Here is a 23,090-nt window from a genome sequence, read left to right on the forward strand (position 1 = left end):
TTCAAGTGAAGTCAAATACATGCCAATTAAAATACATAGAAGAAGGAGATTAAGATGCTTGAGATGTTTTCAAATGTTTCTTAGACCACATTTTGAGGTTGCTATGGTGAATGTTCATCTGTAATGCAAAGGAAATAGGATTCAGCATTCCTCTCTGCATGAGAAATAATACTCTTATAAATTGGAAGTAACAATACTTGCTGTACAACACAAATAAAACTACTTTGTTTTCAGAAATTTGAGGTATATTTTTCTTTCTGATACTTGTTCTTGATATTTCTGATACTGATCCTTGATAAATTCAATCTAATCAGGCAGCTGTAACAAACAAACAAAAAAAGCTATTTTATATTTAAATATTTAACTTTTTGACAATAAGTGAAATTTTCATAATCTTGTTAAATTACTGTTTTCCAGAATGCATGTTCTAGATGAATAACATTGAATCAAAATTTCAAATTGAATTAATTTTCTTTATTTGTTCTCAACTAATATAGTACCTAAAAAATACCACTGTTTAATTTTAAAATATTTGCACTTTGCATTTTTTTAACTGTATTTATGATCTACCCTTCTTTTAATACCCATATCTCTAGTGTTCTATTAAAACCAAAGTGATTAATGACTGATATGTTTAAGAGTTCCTGTAGTCATTTGAAGCAAGATTATTATACCCAACTCAATGTGGTCATCAATGAACACTAGGAAATAATGAGTTCTCATGGATGAACCAAAAGTCAGTAAAATGGAAAATAGAAAGCAAATAATTCAAATTAGTGTGATGTAGAAGGTGTTTTTATTCCTGTTTGTGAAAGTGCTTTGAGTTAAAAAACTATGAGGGTGTTTTTTTTAATAACTATTTTGATTTCAGAAGCTGACATCTTAATTTCTCCCCCATTTTGTACACAAAACCAATTTAATTTTTTTTTTAAATATTAGAATGGAAAAGTTTTGTATTATTTTTAAAATAGAAGAGAGACTATTCTTACTTATTTTTAGCACCTAACTTAACCAGTCTCCTCTAGACTGTGACTCAGAACCTAGGACTCTCGCTATATTGACAATACAGGAAGCATAAAAAAAAAAAAGTGACCTCTAAATTTATGCACTTAAATTAGGTTCTTAAACTTAGATCCTAATTATTAATATTTCTCTGAATTATGAACAGTTTCAATTTACTCAGAATATATTTACCATTTATGGATAGCATTCTGCTCACTTTTCGTGATATTTCTGTTAACCTCATTCAGACTGTTCCATGATTAGTAACAGGAAAAATAACTGTGAGTAAAATCTGTCAGTGAATATATCCTTCAGTATCTAAGCAGTGATAACAAAAATCAGTAAACACATGTGTAACAAAGAAACTGCTTCTTTGTCTGATGCACACCCCTATTTATACAAATGTTGAAATAGTTATACATTTGTGTTTGAAGAAGTTTATGAGATAATTTCTTTTCAGATAGCATTATAGTTATTACAGGTATCAGCTTACAGAAAGAATTAAACTTGTCATATTTTAGGATCCTATATTTTGAAGTTATATTCCTTGAATAACATGGACTTAACTTCTCTGGATATTGAAAAAGAAAGAAAAACATAGCTTAAATTAAAATGTAATTTAAAAAATAACTAAATTAAAAGACAGTTCCACAATAATTCACTGTTTCTGTTGCATATCCAGCTGTTTACTTACTGCAGAAAAAGTATACAAAGGATGCACTTTTAGATGCTTTTATTATTCTATGGTTCTGTTCAACTCAGATTTCCCTTTTCACAGCACAGGGATTTTTTTTTTATGCTACACATTGGCTGATACAGAATAGCCTGAAGTAGTAACTCTCTGTTGCAAATATATACATTGTCACTCCAAATTATCTTTATGCATTTTTCACAAGCCTGCTGAAATACAATTTGTCTTCACGTCAGCTGGACATTACTTCCCCTAAGCTCTGCATCAGTCTTTCTTCTATCATTTTGTTATTTTTTAAACATAAGCCATAAGACTAATAGCCATAACAAAATTTGTATGGACAAGTGGTACCACTCTCTCCATGCTATCAGGAAAAAGAGGCTCGTTACAAAAAGAGCATTATGGCCAGTATTTCAGAGAGTGGCCATATATGTTTTCTTTGTTATCATGCCCCTGTACCCAGTCTAACAATATTTTTATGAATTATTGTAATCATGAAGGTGCACAGACAAGTTATGTGTGGCCTGACAAAGTCGACTGATGCACAGGCATATCCTTCTGCAGCAAAATCCAAAGAGAAAATCTGTGAGAGTATTTGGAGAGAAACTTTCCAATCGCCTCTCTCTAAACATTCCTTCGGAGTCTCTGTTGGGAAAACTACAAGACCTAGAGATGAAAATAGGCTTTCAGATCTTAGGGGTCATTGGAGATATAAACCAATCATTTATGGTTCTGACAAAGGGACACAGTGCTATTGGACAAAATGCTGTACATTAACACTTATAACTTAGGAGCTGCCCTGGTTTAGGAGAAGAAAGAAAAGAAGAGCCTAGTGATTCAGCACCAGTGTAGTTCATGCCTTGATAATACAAATTATAGGGGTATTTTTTTTCTGTAACTCCTGCTTTTAATGATTCACTTTCTTTGCCACTTCTCCCCTCCCTCCCCACTCCTCTATCTTTTTCTCAGTTCACGCTTTTATGGACTTCCATTATTATGTCAATTCTCTGGTATCTAATTTCCAGACTAAACAGTTTTTTCTCTCCAAACTTATTCATTCCTTATATGAAAGCATTTAATTTCTTTGATCCTCAAATTACCTGAATAAAAATACCTTAAGTTGATTTTCCAGTATTCTTTGGAGTCAATGGAAGCAATTTCCCTTGATCTTGTGGTGAAGAGCTCTACATATTAGATACTTCAGGGTTTTTTGGTGGGGGGGGGAAATCTATTTTTCTTTTGAAAAATAAGGTACCACTACATGAAGTTTGGGTTTTTTTTTAGTAAAGATTTGAATTAAATGTTGCTTACTTATTAGCATAAATGCAAAAAAAATTGTTCAAAACTAGTTTTATATTATGTCACAGTTAAAATGAATTATCTTAACCATGGTTTAAAGACAAATGTTTCCAAACAAGAGTACCAATTTATTTGTTTGTATTATAAAGATAATATATGTCTAGAACAGAGACTCATACAATATATAACTATTTAAGGAAGTGAATTTTAAAAAGAGACACAATACAGATGAAATGAACTGCATTTATATATTGATGTAGACACGTAAAAGTAATTAGTTAGAAATAGATAAAAAGATTGCATATCTATTTAATCCTAACATGGGAACATGGTAACATTTATATTATTTTATATTGCTTCTAACACTGAACTAAGCTTTTAAAATCAAACAGAAAATTAAAAGACACTGTATAGATAAAGGATTCTATTGGATGTCTTTCAAAGACATTATGCTAATTTTCCCAAGAAGAAAGACGGAGAAGAATGTGCCAGACTGAAAACATTCGTTCAAATAAATTATTGTCCTGACACATAGAACTTCAAGCAAAATTGCACATTCATGACTAAAGAAGGACAGTTAAGAAGTAATGATACTCACATAAGATCTAGAAAGCCCTAGGTGAACTTTCCCTTCTGAAAGATTGCATTAGTAGGACAGCTACATAAATTTGAAGCTTGATTAAAAAACAAGAAACTGGTATAAGGTACCCAAAGTTAAAATTTTTGTAAACTAATGCTGTTCATAGAAGTGCTAAAATGGTTTTTATTCTATTTCTTTAATTAATTAATTAATTTCACTTTAGTGCTCATCTGATATTCTGGTTCTGCATGTGCCCTCAGTGTTGAAAAACAATTAACAATTTGACATTCAGATCATTCAGAATGAAATGACAATCCAAGAGCCAGTTGTTCTATCATTTAGGTCTTACTTCCACAGGAACTACAGTTAGAGCCACAGCTTTCCTTCAAAACACTTAAAAATGAAGACATGGCTGCTTTTATGCAACAACACTAGATGCTGCAACTCTGAAAAAAATTCACTTTTGTGCCTGAGGGAAACCTGCATTTGCAATCTCTTCCAGAATATTTTAACTGTTTTGATGTAAGGACACTTTCAACATTTCCTGCTGAATTTTTACAAATTTGTGCAGAATAATTTAAGTTTATTTGGTTAAAAATGGATATAGAACAAGACTATAACCTAATATAGCCAGAAATAGCATTTGTTTTTGAGTCCTCGCTCCAAGTCTGTTTAGAAATTTTGTAAGAGATAGTCATTGAATGAAATGCATAAGCAATTTTAAACCCCTGAATAGATCTAAATCAAAACATAACTTTTAGGTTTGAGACAAGGAACAGTATGAAGTTGGCCTACTGAGTAGGTAAAATAAGGACTTCTACAAATAAGTCTTCTCAGATGTTTTTTCTGAAAATCCTACTTGGTCAATATGATTAGTGGTATGAACGGAAGAAAAAGACACAAGAAAATTCTTTTGTGAACAGTGGCCATTGGAAAGCCCAGTATAAATGCAGTAAGCTATTTAAAATAAGTAATAATATATATTTAAAAAAAAACAAAACATAGTTATAGTTAACTAAATTTATTAAGTATTTTGACAACCTAGATCAATTTTAAGAACACTTCTATCTTACAATTGTTTTTGCAAAGTTGGGATTTACTACAGAAATAAAGGTGAATATTGCAATCTGGATCTGATCAATGTAATGAGTGTGCTAAGGGGCTGTCCTAGTCAAGATGCTTTTTCCTATATTCTCAACAATATCCAAAGATGAAGAAAAATCAGATATCACTTAAATACATCTCATGTTGGATGTGTCTAACTTTATAATGTAAAACCAGAAGAGATACTATTTGAAATTCTAGAGATAACCTTAATCTACTTGTAATTATTCTCTTTCGGATCTGTAAAATTGTAATTAATGTTCCAAGTCTTAGAAAGATATCTTACTGTAAAGTAATTTTGTTCCTAAAAGAAGGGCCAAAGATCATTTACTCTGTATCTTTGTACATATTAAGAAATATCCAGTCTCTGCTACAGGCAGCCTACCTATCCTGTACTTAAAGCTTTCCCAACACGTCTGTCTCTGAGTGTAATTTCACCAGTAACTAAAAATTTTTTTATAAAACAAATATTTAAAAATAATAAAAAGGTAATAGCAAAATAATGCATATAATAGTACCAAAGCCAAAGTGGGTATTAGTAAATTGTCATTAAATTGTTCTGTGTAACGAGCACTTGAATAATAATGACACTATTAATTCTTTTTCTCTACCTGTAACATTTAAGCATGCTAGAAATGTTTGAACTACAAGATGCTTCAGTTTTCACTGATCATAGGCATCTTAAAGTTAGACTGTCTGCCAGAATTAGTTATCTCGGCTTCCTCTGTGTGAAAGGAGAGAGGAGGTATCTGCCCCGGTATCCCCACACAACTCTTAGGAGAACCTAGTGTTCTTTGCTTACTTTGAGATTTAGGTAACTACATGTAGTTTTCTGCATGCAACTGGTCTAATGAAGAGGTGCTTAAGATTTCACTTACATTTAGAAAAGATCTAGGGCTCATTTCAGTTTCCTACATATCCTTAAATATGTAGGGTAGGGACATTTAGATATTCCAGGCTATCCAAAACATCCACATGGGTTCTGCAGAGCTGACAAAGGAACCATAGGAGCCCTCTGACCTTGTGGAGAAGCAGCCTACTTGCAGCTATTTGCCAGCAAATAAATCAACCAGTTAGTGTCATTTTCAGTAGTTTGAGGTATCCCTGAGTGCCTATAGTAGCTACTCCAGGAAGCTAGGGAGTCTTCCATAACCCTAAGCAACATACATAAATAGCAAAATGCCAGTAGATGGCATTATATCCCAAGATCTCATATAGCACTTTGCATTAATAAATATCAAAGTCAAGCACTTGGTGAACCACTTAGTTACTGAAAGTCCCATCTGCATGGAATTTTAGTTGCTAAAATTCAGGAGAGTGATTCAATAATCTTTAGGCTGAGATACTCTCTGTGTTGATGGTTTAAGAAAAAAAATTCAGTTCAAGTTACAGTACTGGACATGCTGTGTATTATTTCCATCTCACTGAATGTTCAGGCACCTATTTCAATGTTCAGCCTGTCCTGAATTCAAGAAAATTATATCCAGCACAGAGACTTCTTTGATCAACCTTCTCAGACCACGCTGAACCCACTTGGATATGAATATAAATACCTTTGGCTATGCATTTCAGTTTCCCAGAGGTGACTAGTTAGAGGCATGAAAAGCAACTGAATTATGTAAAAGGCAAAAGTTTAGGCTTCAGCTTTTCCTGTTCCTTTCCTATTCACTGACTTTGATACCTGGAGTATAGCGTCAGTCTGAGATTCAGTCTAAAGTCAGAATTTCCTGACTCCAGAATTTGGAGTCAGCCTTGTGAATCTCACTTGAGAAGCTGAGTGTTTAAACACAGATGTTCATAATAATTAGTATCACCTAAGCTGTTTTGCTGAATGCCTGTCCAGTGTTTATGCTAATAGATATAATTAACTCCAAGAGTTAGTTAACAGTTCCGAGCTTGGCAGTATTGATACATTTGCCTCTACTATAAACAGTTGCTCACAGGGTATGACCTTGTCTTTAAAGATCTATACTTGAAGCTGTAAACTCCAGTCCCAATGGATGTTCTACCCTTTCCTGAAATAAGTAAAAACAGAATTATGAGCTAAAAATATTGCTGCAGAAGGTAGCTGACATGAGAAAGCATGAGGACAATGAACACTGAGAGAAGAAAGGCTCCATTCAATAATAGACTTTAAGACCAAAATTTAAAACCCAGAAATAAACCCAATTGGCACATGACACAGATTGTGAACAGTTCAATCCTGCCAGGGCTGCTCAGGCTGCTGGCTTCATGTAGCCTTCACTCACTGACTGCGGTGGATGCAGCATTACAATCCATAAGGCGGCCGAGACTGCTTGATCCCCCAGCTACCTCTGCATTGGGGATTAATGCCTGGAGAGAGGCAGCCACATAAAGGTGGACCATATCTCCCACTCTGGGAATTACTGCTTGCTGTTGTAGAAGTCTTCTCCCCACTGCCTCTTCTCCAACCCACCCAGTTACCTGCCTTACTTTTTGAAGTAGTTCCTTTTCCCTTGGTGAAGCCACAGAAAGTGACATACTTTTACAGGTCTTGCTAAATGATATGAATGTTCATGTCAAAAAAAGAGCTACTTTTTATTATGAGAAGAGCTATGCAAACTGAAACATTTAAGGAAGTAGTATCAGTTGCTGGGACTGTTGGTAGAAACACTACAAGTAGTAAAGAAAACATAGAGGAATCTCTGTTGTTCATAGATAACACAGAGAAGACAAAAGCAAGAATTAAAGACCTGCCCATGGAAGATCTACCAAATGAAAATATGATTTACCATAAAAGTTAATGAAAAACAAATGTTCATTAATTCGGAGCTGGAAAAACACTTTAAGTTGTATCTTCTGTTAGTGTGGTACAGGCAAACATATTGCTATTTTCACCATTTATTTTGACAAGTGGGAGAAATATTCACAAGTGATTTGCTGCATAAAATGTATTTGTAATAAAAATATGGGGAAAAGCACAGAAAGCGAGAGTAAAAAAAAAAAAAAACCACCAAAAACAACAAAAAAAAAAAACAAAAAAGAAAAGGAGCAGTTAGCAAGGATATGTCCTTGCAGATAAAAATTTCACTTGTTTTAACTTAAGATACATATTTAAAAATAGATTAGAAATATAGCATTTTTAAAATCACTGGTCTACCTCTACTTCCATTATAACAAATATAAATAAATACCATTGACTTCAATATCTTGCTCTTATTACCTTACAATTAGTTGTTTTACCTTCTTCTGTAATATAAATATGTAGCTTCTATATTATGCATGTGTATAAAGCTATATATAAACTCAAAATGAGATACCCTTTGTGGAAAGAGAGCAAGAATAGAGATATATGATAGGCATTACTGTCATTCCTTAATGGACTAGCTGATACTTAGAATTTATAAAAGTAAATATATGGGATATAAGAATTTGTATAGAGTATTATACAACACAGAAAAGAAGCCTCTAAGCCAAAAATGAGTGTCAAGAACGAGGAAAATTTGTTTAATAGTGTTGAAATATATGAAGACCAAACATTAGTTGAAGTCATAAGCTATACATTTTCCACTGCTTCCATGATGATATACAGTCATCATTACACAATGTAAACACATTTTTATTGAAATCAAACTGAACAGCAATACCTACTGCACTTCTGCTAACAAAGATTTGTTCTTTACTTCTAAGAGACCTGAAATTAGAGAAAACTTTTTCAAATACCACATAATTTCATTTATTTATTTATTTAAAATAAGATGATTGTGCTAATTAAAAATATTCTGTAGTTTGGTAAGACAGAGTTCTCAACAACTTCCTTTAATACAAAAATTAGCTTTCATAGTTTAGCCCTGCTCAGGACCAAACTACATAGTCTCGGCTCACTCCCCCCGCCCCCACCTCCAGTGGGACAAGGAGGAGAATTGGTAATGAACCGGAGGCAAAACTTATAAGTGGAGATAAAAAATGTTTAAGAGAACAACAGGGAAAAAAAAAAACAGAGATGGAAAACAAACAAACAAAAACCCCAATAACAAGAAATACTTAAGAACATAATTTACAGTACAAGAGCTCACAGTGGATCCTGAAACCCAGATTCCTCCTAAGTAACAAACACCTACCCCTTACCACCATCCTCACTTATACACTGAGCATGATGTCACGTGGTATGGAATAGCCCTTTGGCTAATTTGGGTAAAATATCTCAGTTGTTGGCTAATTAGTGAACTATCCCAGCTGTGGTCCCCAGCCACAGCTGCCACCAGCTCCAGTTCCTCTCCTAGCTTACAGAAAGTTAACTTTACACTAGCCAGAACCAAGACATTAGTTTAATTGTTCCTGTGCTGCTTTTGTTAGGTGAAGCCATAACCCAAGTAAAAATGGCTTTAAACCACACCTTGCCATTTCTAGAGCAAAGTGATGCATGAAAATGACAGAAGTCCAGGTATTCATTATGGATGTGTACTTCCCCAGGCCTACACAGGCGCACATCTATCCAGATATATAATACTCTACTAATAAAAACATTCATCTAATTTAACTTTTTGTAAAACACTTCAGTTGTTCCATCACATCTATTTCATTGCCTTTGGGAGCTAACACCCTTTTACTTAAAAGACGTGTGCACTCTGTAGTCTTGTCTCTGTTATTGTAAGACGAGTGACTTATTAGGCACTGACCGCTAAGCAAGCCATATTGAGTAGGAAAGTAACTCATAAATGTAAGGAATAAAAAAAAGACTAAAGTTGTGTTATCTGAAGTAAGGCAGAATCCATCAATGGGAAATAAAACAACTTTATGATGTCTTGGTCAGATATTCATACTCCATCTTTCCTTGTCCCTGGTTCCCCAGGTCTACTTCTGCCCTTTTTGTCACCGCTTACCCAATCCGTTCCCTCCTGTTGCGATTTAACCCAGCAGGCAGCTAAACATCACATAGTCTTTCACTCACCACTCCCCTGCCCCACTGTGAGATGGGGAGAGAATCAGAAAAAAAAAGGTAAAACTGCTGCATTGGGATAAAGACAATTTAATAGGACAGAAAAGAAAGGGAGCAGGGAATAGAAGAATATACAAAACAAATTATGCACAACACAATTGCTTAACCACCTGCTGACAAATGCCCAGCCAGTCCACAAGCAGATGCTGCCTTGCCCCAGCCAACTTCCCCCAGTTTTATTGTTCAGTATGATGTCATATGGTATGGAATATCCCTTTGGCCAATTTGGGTCAGTTGTACCAGCTGTTTCCTCTCCCAGCTTCCTGCACACTTCCAGACTCCTTGCTGGCATGGCAGTATAAGAAGTTGAAAAGTCCTTGACTTAATGTAAGCACTGCTCAGCAACGGCTAAAATATCAGTGTGTTATCAACAGTCTCATCCTAAATCCAAAATGCAGCACTATGCCAGCTACTATGAAGAAAATTAACTCTATCCCAGGTGAAATCAGGATGTCTCCTCTGTCTTAACTGCTCCCACAGCCTTTGCATTACTTTCCTTCCCATTCTTAATTTACTTAGTTGCATTTTTGCTTACTAATCTCTGGGTTTATATCAGTAAACATTAGTAATTTACCAATCTGTCCTGCCTCATTCTCTTTCACGTGTTTGACAATGGGGGAGGAGGTTGCAATGGCAGAGCAGCTGCTTTCAGAGACCGGTCACACATGACACAAAGCTGACTTGAGCCTCTCACCATCCGCTCATTAGCTTTAAACTTTTCATATGCTATTCAGTGAATATTTATAAGTGATTAATACATACACTTGAGTAATTCCTAGGCAATTCACAAAAAGGGGAAAAATGTTGCTTTCAGTATTAAAATCCAGTTCCGTGTACAACAAGGGAAGTAAAGGTTTTGAAACATTAGGAAAGTATCAAATGGAATACTTTAAAATTATTTTAAACAGACAAAATCTTCTTATGGTCGAACAGTATGTTATGAAGGCTACAAACACTGACAAAAATAGTAACTTCCAATGAAAGCAGATCACACTGAAATATGACTTAGTTAGAACATATTTTCTAATTAAAATATTTCTGTAAAACTGTTATCACATCTTATGACATACAAAATTTGCAAATATGAAGGTACATAAAAGCATCTGCCACAAAATTACATCCCACGTTTTTTAAAATATAAACTGATTTAACAGTGTTCAAGTCAGTCAGCTGTGTTTTCTATTCTTCTGATATGCATCTGACAAACTCTTAAAATATATCAGAGACTGTATTAGTGGTCATGCTGAAGATGACTGTAGAGAATGGAATCACTGGGTCACACACATGGATCACCTGTGACTCATTGCACCCATGAGACTGGGCACCAGGAAGAAGCCAAGCGAAGACAAGGCACACGAGTGGCATCGCACAGCGAGGTGCACTTTGCAAGGGCATTTCAATTTGTGTGCACATCCACACTGACATACTCTATAAAGCTCATAAGGGACTTACGCCACAGAGTGTAAATAGTTGTAAGACATAATTTGTTCTCAGCAGCAGACTTCACTGGGAATTGAAAGTGCTCAGCATCTTGCAGGTCTGGATACTGAGGCTGCTTTTGTTAGAACACATGTAACATCACAAGGAGGAGTGACAAACAGTGCACAGTGTTTTACACAAATCTAATGATTTTTGTTATTCTGAGAATGCCCTTAAATAGATCATATAATGTATACACAGATTATATGGATGTCAAAAGTTAGAGCATTTCATTACTCTCAGACATTAGTAGATCAATTTGCTTGCATGTTTCCTGACAAAAGAATACAGAATTATGTTAGCTAGAATCTATTATTGTAGAATGATATCATGGAACTAATGGAAGTGAAGCTGTGACACTTCCTAGAGCTAGCCAAAGGCATGCCATATGGAATAATAAGACAATGCAACAAAGACTGTAATGCAGGGAAAAAAAAAAAGAAAAAAGAAAAAAGAAAAAAAAATAATGAACAAAGTCTATCTAAGCTAGAAAAATGATACATTGTTTTGTTGTATCTGGAAGTTAATTTAATCTTTATAAAGGGAAAGGAAATCACAGATAGATCCTAAAATATTCAGAAATGTGTGGATTAATTCTCAGGACACTGTGTGTTTACACATTTATCTTCAAACTGGTGACAAGCGTTGAGATATTTCTGAGAACTTCTGGGGCAAGACTTTTTTTGGACTGTCAGCATAAATTATGACTGCAATTTTCTTTTATAATTAGTATTTTAAACCAGGAATTCTTCAAAATCGGGCCTGTTGGCAGCAATGGGAACAGGGAAGGCTGCCACTTGCCGATGGAGAAGCGGGGAGCAAGGGGAGCACAGAGTGGCACATCCCCCTCCTGTGTCACTGTGGCAGCCCCTGCGCTCGCCTCCCTGGCACGAGCTCCTCAGCCACCTTGGTCAGTGACCACGGGCAGCCAGTCCCCTTCCAGCAGGTAGGAAACATTTCTGCATAGCTCTCCTACAAACATAACCGCGCCACACAAACAGAAACTGGGGCCCAACAGTGGTATGTTAGTATAAGGTGTTCCTGATTAATGCTGCTCATTAAAAAGTAAACAGAAAGCCTGTTAAAGGCTGTTCCCTAGCACAGGGAATCTTGTTTCTGCACATCACATGGCAGTTCTTATAGGAAAAGGTGGTAAAATGTGCGACATTTCATTTAATTGTGTACAGCACATGCAATCTTTATTTCTCATCTCACACAATCTTGATGTCCTAAACATGGTTTAACAGAAACTAGTAGAATAAACTTGCAGGATACATAAACTTATCTAATATAAAATTAATCACAGTGATGTTTTGTTACACTGCATGTAATTTAAATTTTATCTTGATGACACTACATAGCAAGGAAAAAGTAAGGAAAAGTAAAAAAAAAAGGAAAAGTAAATGCACTGTCAAAATCTTGGTATGTAAAAGACATGCATTTGAAGCTATGTATGTGATAAAGATACACCAATTGAAACTTCTTACAAAAACAAATATGTTTCTATGTATGGTAATTTCAGTCACCTACCGATTGGAAATTGCACTAGTGAATCTTTTTCTGGCTTCACTGGTATTTACTGTTTTGTATTGAAGAAAGAAGGTATACAGCTGCTCAGAGCAATTATGCAAACAAGAAAGAATGTTCTCATCTGTGCACTTTAGACCCCTCTTACCAAGAATTAGCATATATAATAACATTAATTAGGAAATGTCAGAATGTTTTAATGCTAACAAAGATGAAATCATATAACAGAATTACACTGCTCTGTAAATACTTTTACTCAAGCATTTTCGTTTGTATGTCATTTTTCTGGTGAAATTGGTAGAAGGGCAAACATCTGATCAGTATTTTCTGTTAGCTTATCTGTCAGGACTGCACAGCCATGGATATCTGACAAATTAATAGTTATGCATACAGACAAAAAGCTAGCAAAAGAAATGACTTAAAGGTAGATCCTTTTCAGGCACTTCTATTCCAATTTAAAGCTTACAGACTTTTCTATTTCAATTTAAACTACCATCTTTTCAATTTAATAAGAAAAAGATGCAGCAAAAAACTTTCAGCTTTATTTCATATCTAATACATAAATGTCCTAATGGATAAACTCAATTCATGAAGACTAATAAACACCTATTAAATTTTTAACATATTTTTTCATGTATATATATATTTATGTAAGTATATAATGTGCACGTAATGCTGCAGCATATACTGTTACAGCATGTAACATGTGCATTTAATGCTACAGCAAGTGATAGCAACCTACCCATTTGTTTAACTATTATAGTATGTTAGCCATTTCTAACTCCTTGAAATGAAAATGCAGCATCTGGTTTATATATTAGTTTCCATCTCTCATTATCCTATCTTGAAAAATTATATCAAAGCCACAGAACAAAATGTCATTATTTGTTTCTTATATGAAAAGTTGTTTACATAGATGAATATGTAGGAATTGGAGAACATGTATAATAAGAAATTAGAAGATCAAACTGTCTATTTACAGTATAAGCAGTATTTCTTTATGGAGAAGAGAACTAATCACTGAAGCTCTTGATCATATTTATATATGTATATGTATTTATAGAGTGAGAAAGGAGATTTCAGTGGGTTTGGTCCAGAAGCTCACAACCAGCAAACATAGTGGTAATATTGTCTGACTGTGATACACTGAGGCTATAAATCAAGAGTACAGAAAGATATTATTTATTATGACATAGAAAATCTACATTTGGAAGAAGCAGAACTTTTTGTTTTTAATTCAAAACCACATAATTTGGTATTACATAGAAGTTAAGAGCAACTGGCCTGAGTTTAACTATGTTGTATCAATTGGTTCAACAATTTGAGGAAAAGTGTGTCTGATAGATATGAAACAGAAGAGGGAGCTAAGAAGGAGTGAGGAGATTGATCCTTAAATTCTACAGGACAGAAGGACAGATAAACACTAGCTCTTAAAATTTGAGGTGTAAGATCCCATTGGAAATATATCCAAAATATTATTATTGGTTACGTGAATACTTAAGCTTATTCTAAATTTTTATGCACTAGCTCAATTTAATACTGCTTATATAGTTGTTAAGCCTTATAGAGGAAAGTCAAATTTATACTTACAGGCTCACTAAAGATATACATTTAAAGATTAAATACACACACTATGTTTCATTATATAAACTTTAAATTTGGGTAAGTGATGTACAAATTCACTAATTGTCCCACATGGCCATTCAGCTGTCTGCTTATTGTATCATTCTGATCTGTCACTTTACTGCAGAATTCAGAATGCTTTTGGCATTTGTAATTAAAACGAAAATACATAACACAAGTATAATTTGCCTGTGGAAATCTAGGGGGCAGAAATAAAAATAAATTGCTTCTCTATATGGACTGCAAGAAAAGACTTACCCCAGTATATGATAATCTGTGAAATTACTTAGTTAAAATTAGAATTTTTATTCCTTTCCACATTTTAAATTATTTTATCATTTAGATTATTAAATTTATAAATGTACATTAATTGACTAATTTACAATTTTATTTTAAGAATCCATCTGCTTTGTATGCCAAAAGCATAATGAAAATGTCAATTTGAATTAGTTTTGTTATAGTAAATACTGAACTTAACAGTATATTCTGTGCTTTCAGAAGGAAACAGTGCAAAGACAATTTTCTAAGCAGCATTTATAATGTTTATATACTAATTCTTCTGCTATATTTTTTTTCTCACAAGTTGTTGTTGTTTTTTTGGGGGGTTTGTATTTTTTCCTAATATTTTGCAAACTTTTTGTGTCTTCTAAAATGCAATGTAACTTTGTTATCACTTTGGTTTATGCATATGATTAGCTCCAGAACAGTTTTAAAGGTTTTGGTTTGTTTGTTTTTTTTTTTTCCTAGCAAGTGGGTACAAATATAGATATGTAAAGTGGAGTGTGAAAAATTCAGAAATATATAAAATAAGATTTTACAGGATTTGCCTTTCATCTAGATTTTCCAGCTGAACCAGTTTGGATTGATTTGGTTACATGAAAAGATCCAAAATAAATGAAAAGCAAGTTAATATAATCCAACAGTTAATACTACAGTGTCATAGTTGAAAAATAAGTTTGTGACCATTCCAGACTACAAAATGCCATTCCTCTACTGTTTGCTAGCTCCATTACCAGAGTAAAAACTTGGTTTTGTTTTTGAAAGCATTATACATTGACATATTGAAAACAAGTCTCTCCTAGTCATTCAAAGATATCAATATAATCCCTTTCAGTACACAAACATAACCAACTTACTCGGCTGAGAAAAGTCCTGCTCCTATTTCTCAGTCTTTTAGAATTTGCTTATGTTTAATCAGGAACACACTCCTTAAAACTGACTTGTGTAAAAACTTTACACTTGAGCACACAGATCTTACAGTAATGAACAATTTCACTCACCCAAACAAATTATGTATTGATATGGCTTCCCCCTTATTATTTCAGTTTTAGCACTTCTGAAAAAAAAAAGTGTTTTTCTATGGTAACTTGCACTTTTGGGAAAGGAGTGGATGTGAATACAGATAGTATTTTAATTAGTTTACTTTGAATTGTAATATAGCTGCCTTAATTGATTTCAAATAACATGGAAAAAACTCAGGACCAAGAGAAACAGAATCCTCATTTAATGCTTATTTAATAAGAATCATTGATTTAAAGTTCCAATGTGGCTGTTTTCATGGAGTCTCTTATACCCATTCCTAAAGAATAGTTTCATTTCAAAACAAATCTAGTTACAGCAATGAAAACTTCTTAGTGAAAATGTTCTTAAACAGGTTTCAACTTTGCTGCAGGGCTTACATTTCAGATTCTAAGTTAAGTAACAAGATCTGATCTTTCTCTTTAAGCAGAGATCTACTTTTTAACAAGTGTTCTTTTATTTGTGCCTTGCAGGGGGGCAAAATTTGATTTAATCTCCCTCTGATGAAAGCATGACCCACAGTGATGGATTAAAACTATATCTTTGGCTTCTAAATTAATCCAAAGTTTTTGTTACTTGAACTGTGTTTTCTGTGGAGAACATAACAATCCCTCTAATAGCTAGACAATAGTCTGTAAATGTTGCAAACATGGAGGCAAAAATAAGAGTCCTTTCACATCCTCTGGGACTCAAAACTGCAGAACTATTGTGAATTTTCTCTAAGTTTAAATATTCTCCCATGTTACAGCTATTCACATATTTCTTATATATACAGCCATTAAACACACTTGCTGAATGCACTGCATTCCAAATGGGATAACCTTCAAGTGTGAACTAATGTACTACCAGAGAAATCATATAGAATATCTTTTAAAATAGTATAAATCTATGTTATCAGATGTGCTGCTATGGACACAAAAAATAACCACATATCTCCCATTTCAGAGATGTTTCTCTAAGCGTCATCTTCCAACTCTAAAAATTATCAGGTTGTATAATTTTTTGACCTTTCAGTCCATGGCTAGGTGTTTGTGCTCAGTCTTCCAAGAAAACTTAGGTCAATATAGTGGAAAACAATACTTAGTGACATTTTTTTTATCATTATTTTAGTATAGTTATCAGAAGTTTGAGTTTGAGCTTTTGTGTGTCATTCCATTGAACTTAAGACCAGCATCTCTCTCACCTTCTTCATTGCATCAAATATGGGGGTGGAAAAGGATCAATGTGTCTAATAGAGCTTGAAATTAATTTGATTTTTTGTTTACTTCCATGTTTTTTGTACTAAAATTCATGACATACACTAAAAAAATAAAGACAACAACTTCTTATTATGGGGATAGAATTTGTTAGGTATCACAGAATCAGCTCAAGGAGATGAGGATGAAGTTGATAAAATACATGACAGGTTACAGGTTCATTTTATTTACCCCTTTCCAAACTCTTGTTTTCTTCTCCAGAGTTATAGTGGCAGGCAGGAATGAGAGAGGAAAAAAGGTACATGACAAACACTACAAGTGAAACATTTATTCTTAGATTGCAGTACAAATATTGTATATGCTGTGTTCTACTAAACAGCTTGCTGAGTAATCAAAGTAGGGCAGAAGGCTACATATTTATTGTGTATGAATACAGAGTCACAGTGTAAACTTTCAAAGGGACACTGGGGGTGCTCAGGTTGGCCAATGGTGGGAATCCCAAATGATACAGGCAGGCTCCACAGAGCTACGGCAGTTTTAGGAAAAGTAGCATGCCTGCCTGTCACAGGATGAAGACTGAAGACCCATGGGCAAACTTGAAAGGTGATGGACAAGAAAGATTTTCTTTTTCAAGAAAGAATTTTCAAGAATTTTTTTCAATCCAAGAAACAACTGAAGAATGCTGGACTTAAAAGAGGTACTATAAGGAAGGATGTCTTACTAGGAACAAAGGGAGTGGTTTTGTTCTCAAGACTTAATTTTCCTTACACAGAAGTTCCAGGTTTTCCTTGTTTACAGTTTGATCTTATGCTATTTTACTACTTTGTATTACAAAGAAATTAAAGTTTCAGAGACATTTAGCCTTCAGTATGATTTAATATGCTAATTTGGAATGAAAGCTAACTTCAAGATTCTTTGTGATATGGAATCTTTTCATTAGTAGTTCACAGTTATCTAGGATCCTATGCTTTAGCTCAGTAGCAATTCAATACTATTTCAGTCATTGAGTGCTACAGTATTTAGAGAGTGTTCAACCATATTTCCTCTGCTACATGAACTGAAAAATATCTGATACTTCCTCTATTATACCTTCAGAATAATTCCCAAATCATGAACCAGGAAAACAATCATAGGTACAAATGAATAAACCTCAGTAGGAAATTGGGTTTGTTACAATAGGTTTTGAATGTTTACAATTAATTTACACTTATAAGCAAATACATTAATTTATACATGTATAGTATTGTAAATATATTTATACACAAACTTAGAATTTTCTCTGTTGGTACATGCATTGTGTATTTAACATGATAATGACAGTCATTTGCGGCACTGGGAGAAAAAAAATAATAAATCACTGCACGTTATTCAAGCATTCCTATTTCTTACATACAGAACACTTACTGTATAGAATTACTTGCCAGATTAAAATCTCAGCATTGCATATGCAGAGCATGGAAAATAATAAACTTTTAAGTAACTTTTCAGCAAATTCCTATGACCATAAAGGATAAGTATATAAGATCTTATCTCATAACACTGTCTGTCTTCTACAGGCCTGAGAGAAACGTGATAACTATCATAGCTACTGGTTTCAGCTAGAATACCATTCAAAAAAAGGTGAAAAAAAATGTACTCTACTCAGTACATGAATTCTAATTCTAAGACTACATTGTAAAAACACACTCTCCTCCTGAAGTGTTCTGCAACATTCAAATTAAAAGATTCTAAAAGTGGTCAACAGCCATTTTCTTACATTTTAAAAATATGGTACTATTCTTGAAACTGATTTAACATTTTGCACACTAACTTTTCTTTAACACAAATAACTAAAATGATCCATTCACTGTTTTGCATTCAAACTTAATGCAAACTCATGTATTCAAAATGTATGCATTTTAACTTTTAAAAGCTGAATATTTTGTTAATATACCTTTTCCAATCATAAGTTTTATGTTTCTAACCAACTTAGATGAAGGAACTTTCCATCAATCTCAACTCCCTTAGGATTTCATTAAAATTCTGTGGTGGGAACTGCCAAGACAACTGCTGATAAGAATCAGTTTTAAAATGAGGTTTTTAAATATTAATTTTTATGCATCAGAAATTAAATTAGTACCAGGAAATTACTCTTTTTTTTTTTAGATATGTTTTCAGAAGAACTTTTCTTTTTTATAAAGCAAAATTGTCCATTAAAATAAATATAATGGAAATAGGTTGTTTTCTATCAAAAAGTGAAACTTTTATTAATTTTAATTGGAAATGTTAATATTTTCAGTTGACTAAGCCTAAAACTTGGGACACATATAAAAATCTAGTTAACTGTCTTTTAAAATGTAATTTCCTAACATTTGTATTCTTCAAAGAACAAGTCATTGTTTTAAGGAAAACAGTGTTTCAGCTTTCAACTCTCCTTCAATAGACACAACAAATGGTGATCATGAAACTCTCTATATACCTCAGGTAAATATCTAATATCATCATTAAAAATCAGAGAAAATACTACCTATTTTTAGGTTTGTTTCTCTGAAGTTATTATTTCAAATGAAGAATCAAAGTAGACCATCAAATTATTTTATCATTTCCCTTTCACATGCATTAGTGTCTTACTTAAGAATTAGTTAATTAAATAAATAAAAACAGGCAAAAAAAAAAAAAAAAGGCATATCTTCCACACAACTACCTAGCTTTTCAAAACACATGGGTTGTCATTTGGCAGCAATGTTTTGAAGAGCAACATTGTAGTCCCAAGGACATAAATGTAACTGATAAGCTCACATATGTTTAAGTAAGGGAAATTAAATAGCAACTAGGTAATTAAATTTGTACTGGGCAAAGATAATAGTTGGCTTTTTGAATATTAATTTTTACTTAGCTGCTACGATACTGTGTGACTAGTATTCCCAGATAATTTCCTCTTTCAAGTAGGAATTATAATCACTTTTCAAAAATCACACCTTTTTTAATTCAAGTAAGAGAATCAAGGAACATCTTCCTGTTCGTATATTTTGTTACAAAAAATGTAAGCTGAATTAAACAGTTGACAAAGGGTGACCAACCACACAAACCATTTAAGTACACATAGAAAACGACTAGACACAGGTATACTTTGCAGGAAGCAGGGAGGGAGATATCTTTCCTGTTTTCTGTGGAGCAAGCAAGTTCCTATCCTAGAGTACATTATCATACAATGTTAAGATTAATAGATTTAGCAGAAAGAGGGTCATTAAAAAGATCTAGGCATACATAAGTTGAAGATGGTGGATCTACGGTACTCTTGGACACTGATGAGTGTATGCTACAGTTGACATAACGGTTGACCTGCATGCTAGAACTCTACATTCATCACTGAAAAAAAAAATTAATCTCTGTTGTATTTCTATATCCTCTACTCATCATGACGATGAATGGCCAAGAGTGTACTTAAATGGTTTGTGTGGTTGGTCACCCTTTGTCAACTATTTAATTCAGCTTACATTTTTTGTAACAAAATATACAAACAGGAGGATGTTCCTTGATTCTCTTACTTGAAATGGGGCTAGATGGAGACCTACACACCTTGGCATCTCCTATATTTAATTTTGTCATTACTGATTGCTGTAGTTCAACCCCGATTGGAACCAGACTACGCAGTCTCTCTTTCACTCGCCCCACCCTCAGGTAGGACAGAAGGAAAATGATATAAGGAAAATGGCTCGAGGTTTAAGATACGGACAGGGAGAAAATCCTTAAAGTTACCGTTATGGGCAAAACAGACTCGACTTGGGGAAAACTATTCATTTCTCTAAAACTAGCAGAAGAATGAGACAGGGAACAAGATAACCTCCCCCCACCCCTACCTCTTCCTGGGCTTAACATTATCTCTACTACCTTCCCCTCCCGAGCAGCAGAGGGGGGAAGAGGAAATGGAGGTCGCGGTCAGTTCATCACGCATTGTTTAACGCCACTGAGTCATTGTCGGGGGAAGAACTCCTCACATTCCTCCTCTGCTCCAGCGTGGGGTACCTCCCACAGGCCACAGTCCTTTGTGAAACTGCTCTGGCATGGGTCATCTCTTCCATGGGGTGCAATCCCTCTAGAACAGCTGTCCCAGTGGGCCCTCCACAGGCCACAGCCTCCTTCAGGCCTCCACCTGCTCCAGGGTGGGGTCCTCCACAGGCTGCAGGTGGATCTCTGCCCCTCCGTGGACCTCCATGGGCTGCAGGGGGACAACCCGCTCCACCATGGTCATCACCACAGGATGCAGGGGAATCTTGGCCAGGAGCCAAATTACTCCTCCTCCTTCTTCTTCTTCACTGACCTTGGCATCTGCAGCCATTCCTCACAATACGCTGGCAGATGCCTCTCAGGATCCTTTTTACATCTTATTCACTTCTCATCTCCTCTCCACTTCTTGTAGCCAGGCTGGGCTGAGTTGGGCCCAGTCAGCTGCCCAGCGGGAGGCCAGAGGGTGAGGCCTGCAAGGCCCACAAGGCTCACGCCTCCCCCTCTCTGCCTCCAGCTCAGCTGCTTCACATCTTCTCCTTTTTCCTGTTTTCTCCTTCTTAAACACATTATCACAGAGGCGTTATCAGGGAACATTCTGCTACCAATCGGCTCGGCCTTGGCCAGCAGCGGGTCTGCCCTAGGCCCAGCTGAGTCAACTGAACAAAGGGGAGCAACTTCTAGCAGTTTCCTACAGAAGCTACCACCTTAGGCCCCCCCCCTCATTAAACAAAACCAGAACACTGATTTACACCAAATTCCAAGAAAACCCCAAACCCATAATCCTATTGAAAATGTGTTTTCTTCTAATGTTGCTAATGTTACTATCTTCCTGTCCCTTCAAAGCTAGCACCTCTCCTTTCCAAACTTGATTATTTCAATATTTTCCAATATGCATATAGCAGCTCAGACCTGTTGAGTCTAACATTTCCTGTGGTCACCTACTAGCTAGATCTGTTTCCAGGGCCTGTGTTGTGGGTCAGCATATACAACTCTTAGTAATGTGTGGCATATTGGATTCCACCCTTCATTCTTCAGGTGTAGTCCAGCTTGTAAAGGAGTATCTCACAATGTCAAATGCACTTTCAATTTTATTTCCTTAAGATTTCTTCACAAAGAGAGAATAACAATTTATTTTCACATAACCAAGGTTTTTTATTCTACTGACTTTAATATGGGTGCTTTTTGTTTATTTTAATTGGCATTCACAAACAAAAACTTGTTTGTTTTTTTTTTTCAATTCCCTTACTTAAAATGAACAATGAAACTGTTACAACTGTTAAATACAGTTATGGTTTTAAATAATTTCCAGCCATAAATTTCTTATTCAAATAGCCCTCCAATACTAACTATCTATTACCTTCATAGTACAAAAAAAACCCCAATGTGGGATTACTTATCTGATAAGGAATAGGGTAAACTGCAAATAAAAATCTTAGGGGCTTTACAAATTTTACTTTTTATATTTTTTTTTCCAATCTTAAGCTTAATTAATGTTAAATGGTCTGTTTTAATCTTCAGACTATGGAATTCACTATGTCCCTTTATGAAGCACTGACTCATGCAAAGGCATTTTTGATCCAAAAGTAATTCTGTTGTCTCCAACAGAATTAGTAGTTGAGGCTCCACCTCAACTGCTGAATTAAACAGTGAGAATATTAAATGGTAAGTTAAGGTATGGACCTAAAACACAGCATGGGCCTGAGACACTGACATCCAATTTTCTGTACCATTTCACAACCAGGGCAGCTACTGCTCTCCTTCAAGCTCAGAGTAACTCTTCCAAAGTCACCTAGGTGATTTCTGGATACCATACAGGTCTTCATCAAATCTATGTCAATTAATTAGTATACTCTGAATTTAAAATATATTCCCTTCACCTTCTCAAATAGGCAGTTTATGCAATGAAAATTTATTATCTGGGAATAAACAAAGTAATGAAAAAAAGAAAAAATACTCAATTCATTGTAATATCTCCATCTCAGCCCTCTTTTTATTCATACAAATACACTAGAAAATGAACATTAAGGAAAAGTAAGGAATAAGAAAAAATAAGAAAAAGAGACAAACAAGAACACTGAGTATTTTTCTTACTAGTCTACAAAAAAAAAAACAACAAACAAAAATATCCTTTTTTCAAAAACATTGACTAAAAAGCTTTCAAATACTTTTAGAAGCACCTAGAAACTATATCAGGAAATCCCATTGCTCTCAGGAGAACAAAATATAGGAAGACTAAGTTAAGAGATGCAGAGGGTATCTGCAGGCCCTTAACTTACTCTTTGTCATCAAAAGGAAGAGTCAAAATGAATGGAAATGGAAACTTAAAAAAAAACAAGGAAGAAT

At 34.5% G+C, this 23,090-nt stretch overlaps 1 protein-coding gene across 1 annotated transcript in view; it reads right to left on the minus strand.

Moving 5' to 3' along the window:
• The window catches only part of CSMD1 (CUB and Sushi multiple domains 1), a 1,203,024-nt gene that overhangs the window by 504,083 nt on the left and 675,851 nt on the right, over nucleotides 1-23,090 (minus strand). The gene's annotated exons all lie outside the window — the stretch shown is intronic.

Source organism: Chlamydotis macqueenii, chromosome 3 (assembly GCF_036417535.1).
Source record: "Chlamydotis macqueenii isolate bChlMac1 chromosome 3, bChlMac1.mat, whole genome shotgun sequence".
Lineage (NCBI taxonomy): Eukaryota > Metazoa > Chordata > Aves > Otidiformes > Otididae > Chlamydotis > Chlamydotis macqueenii.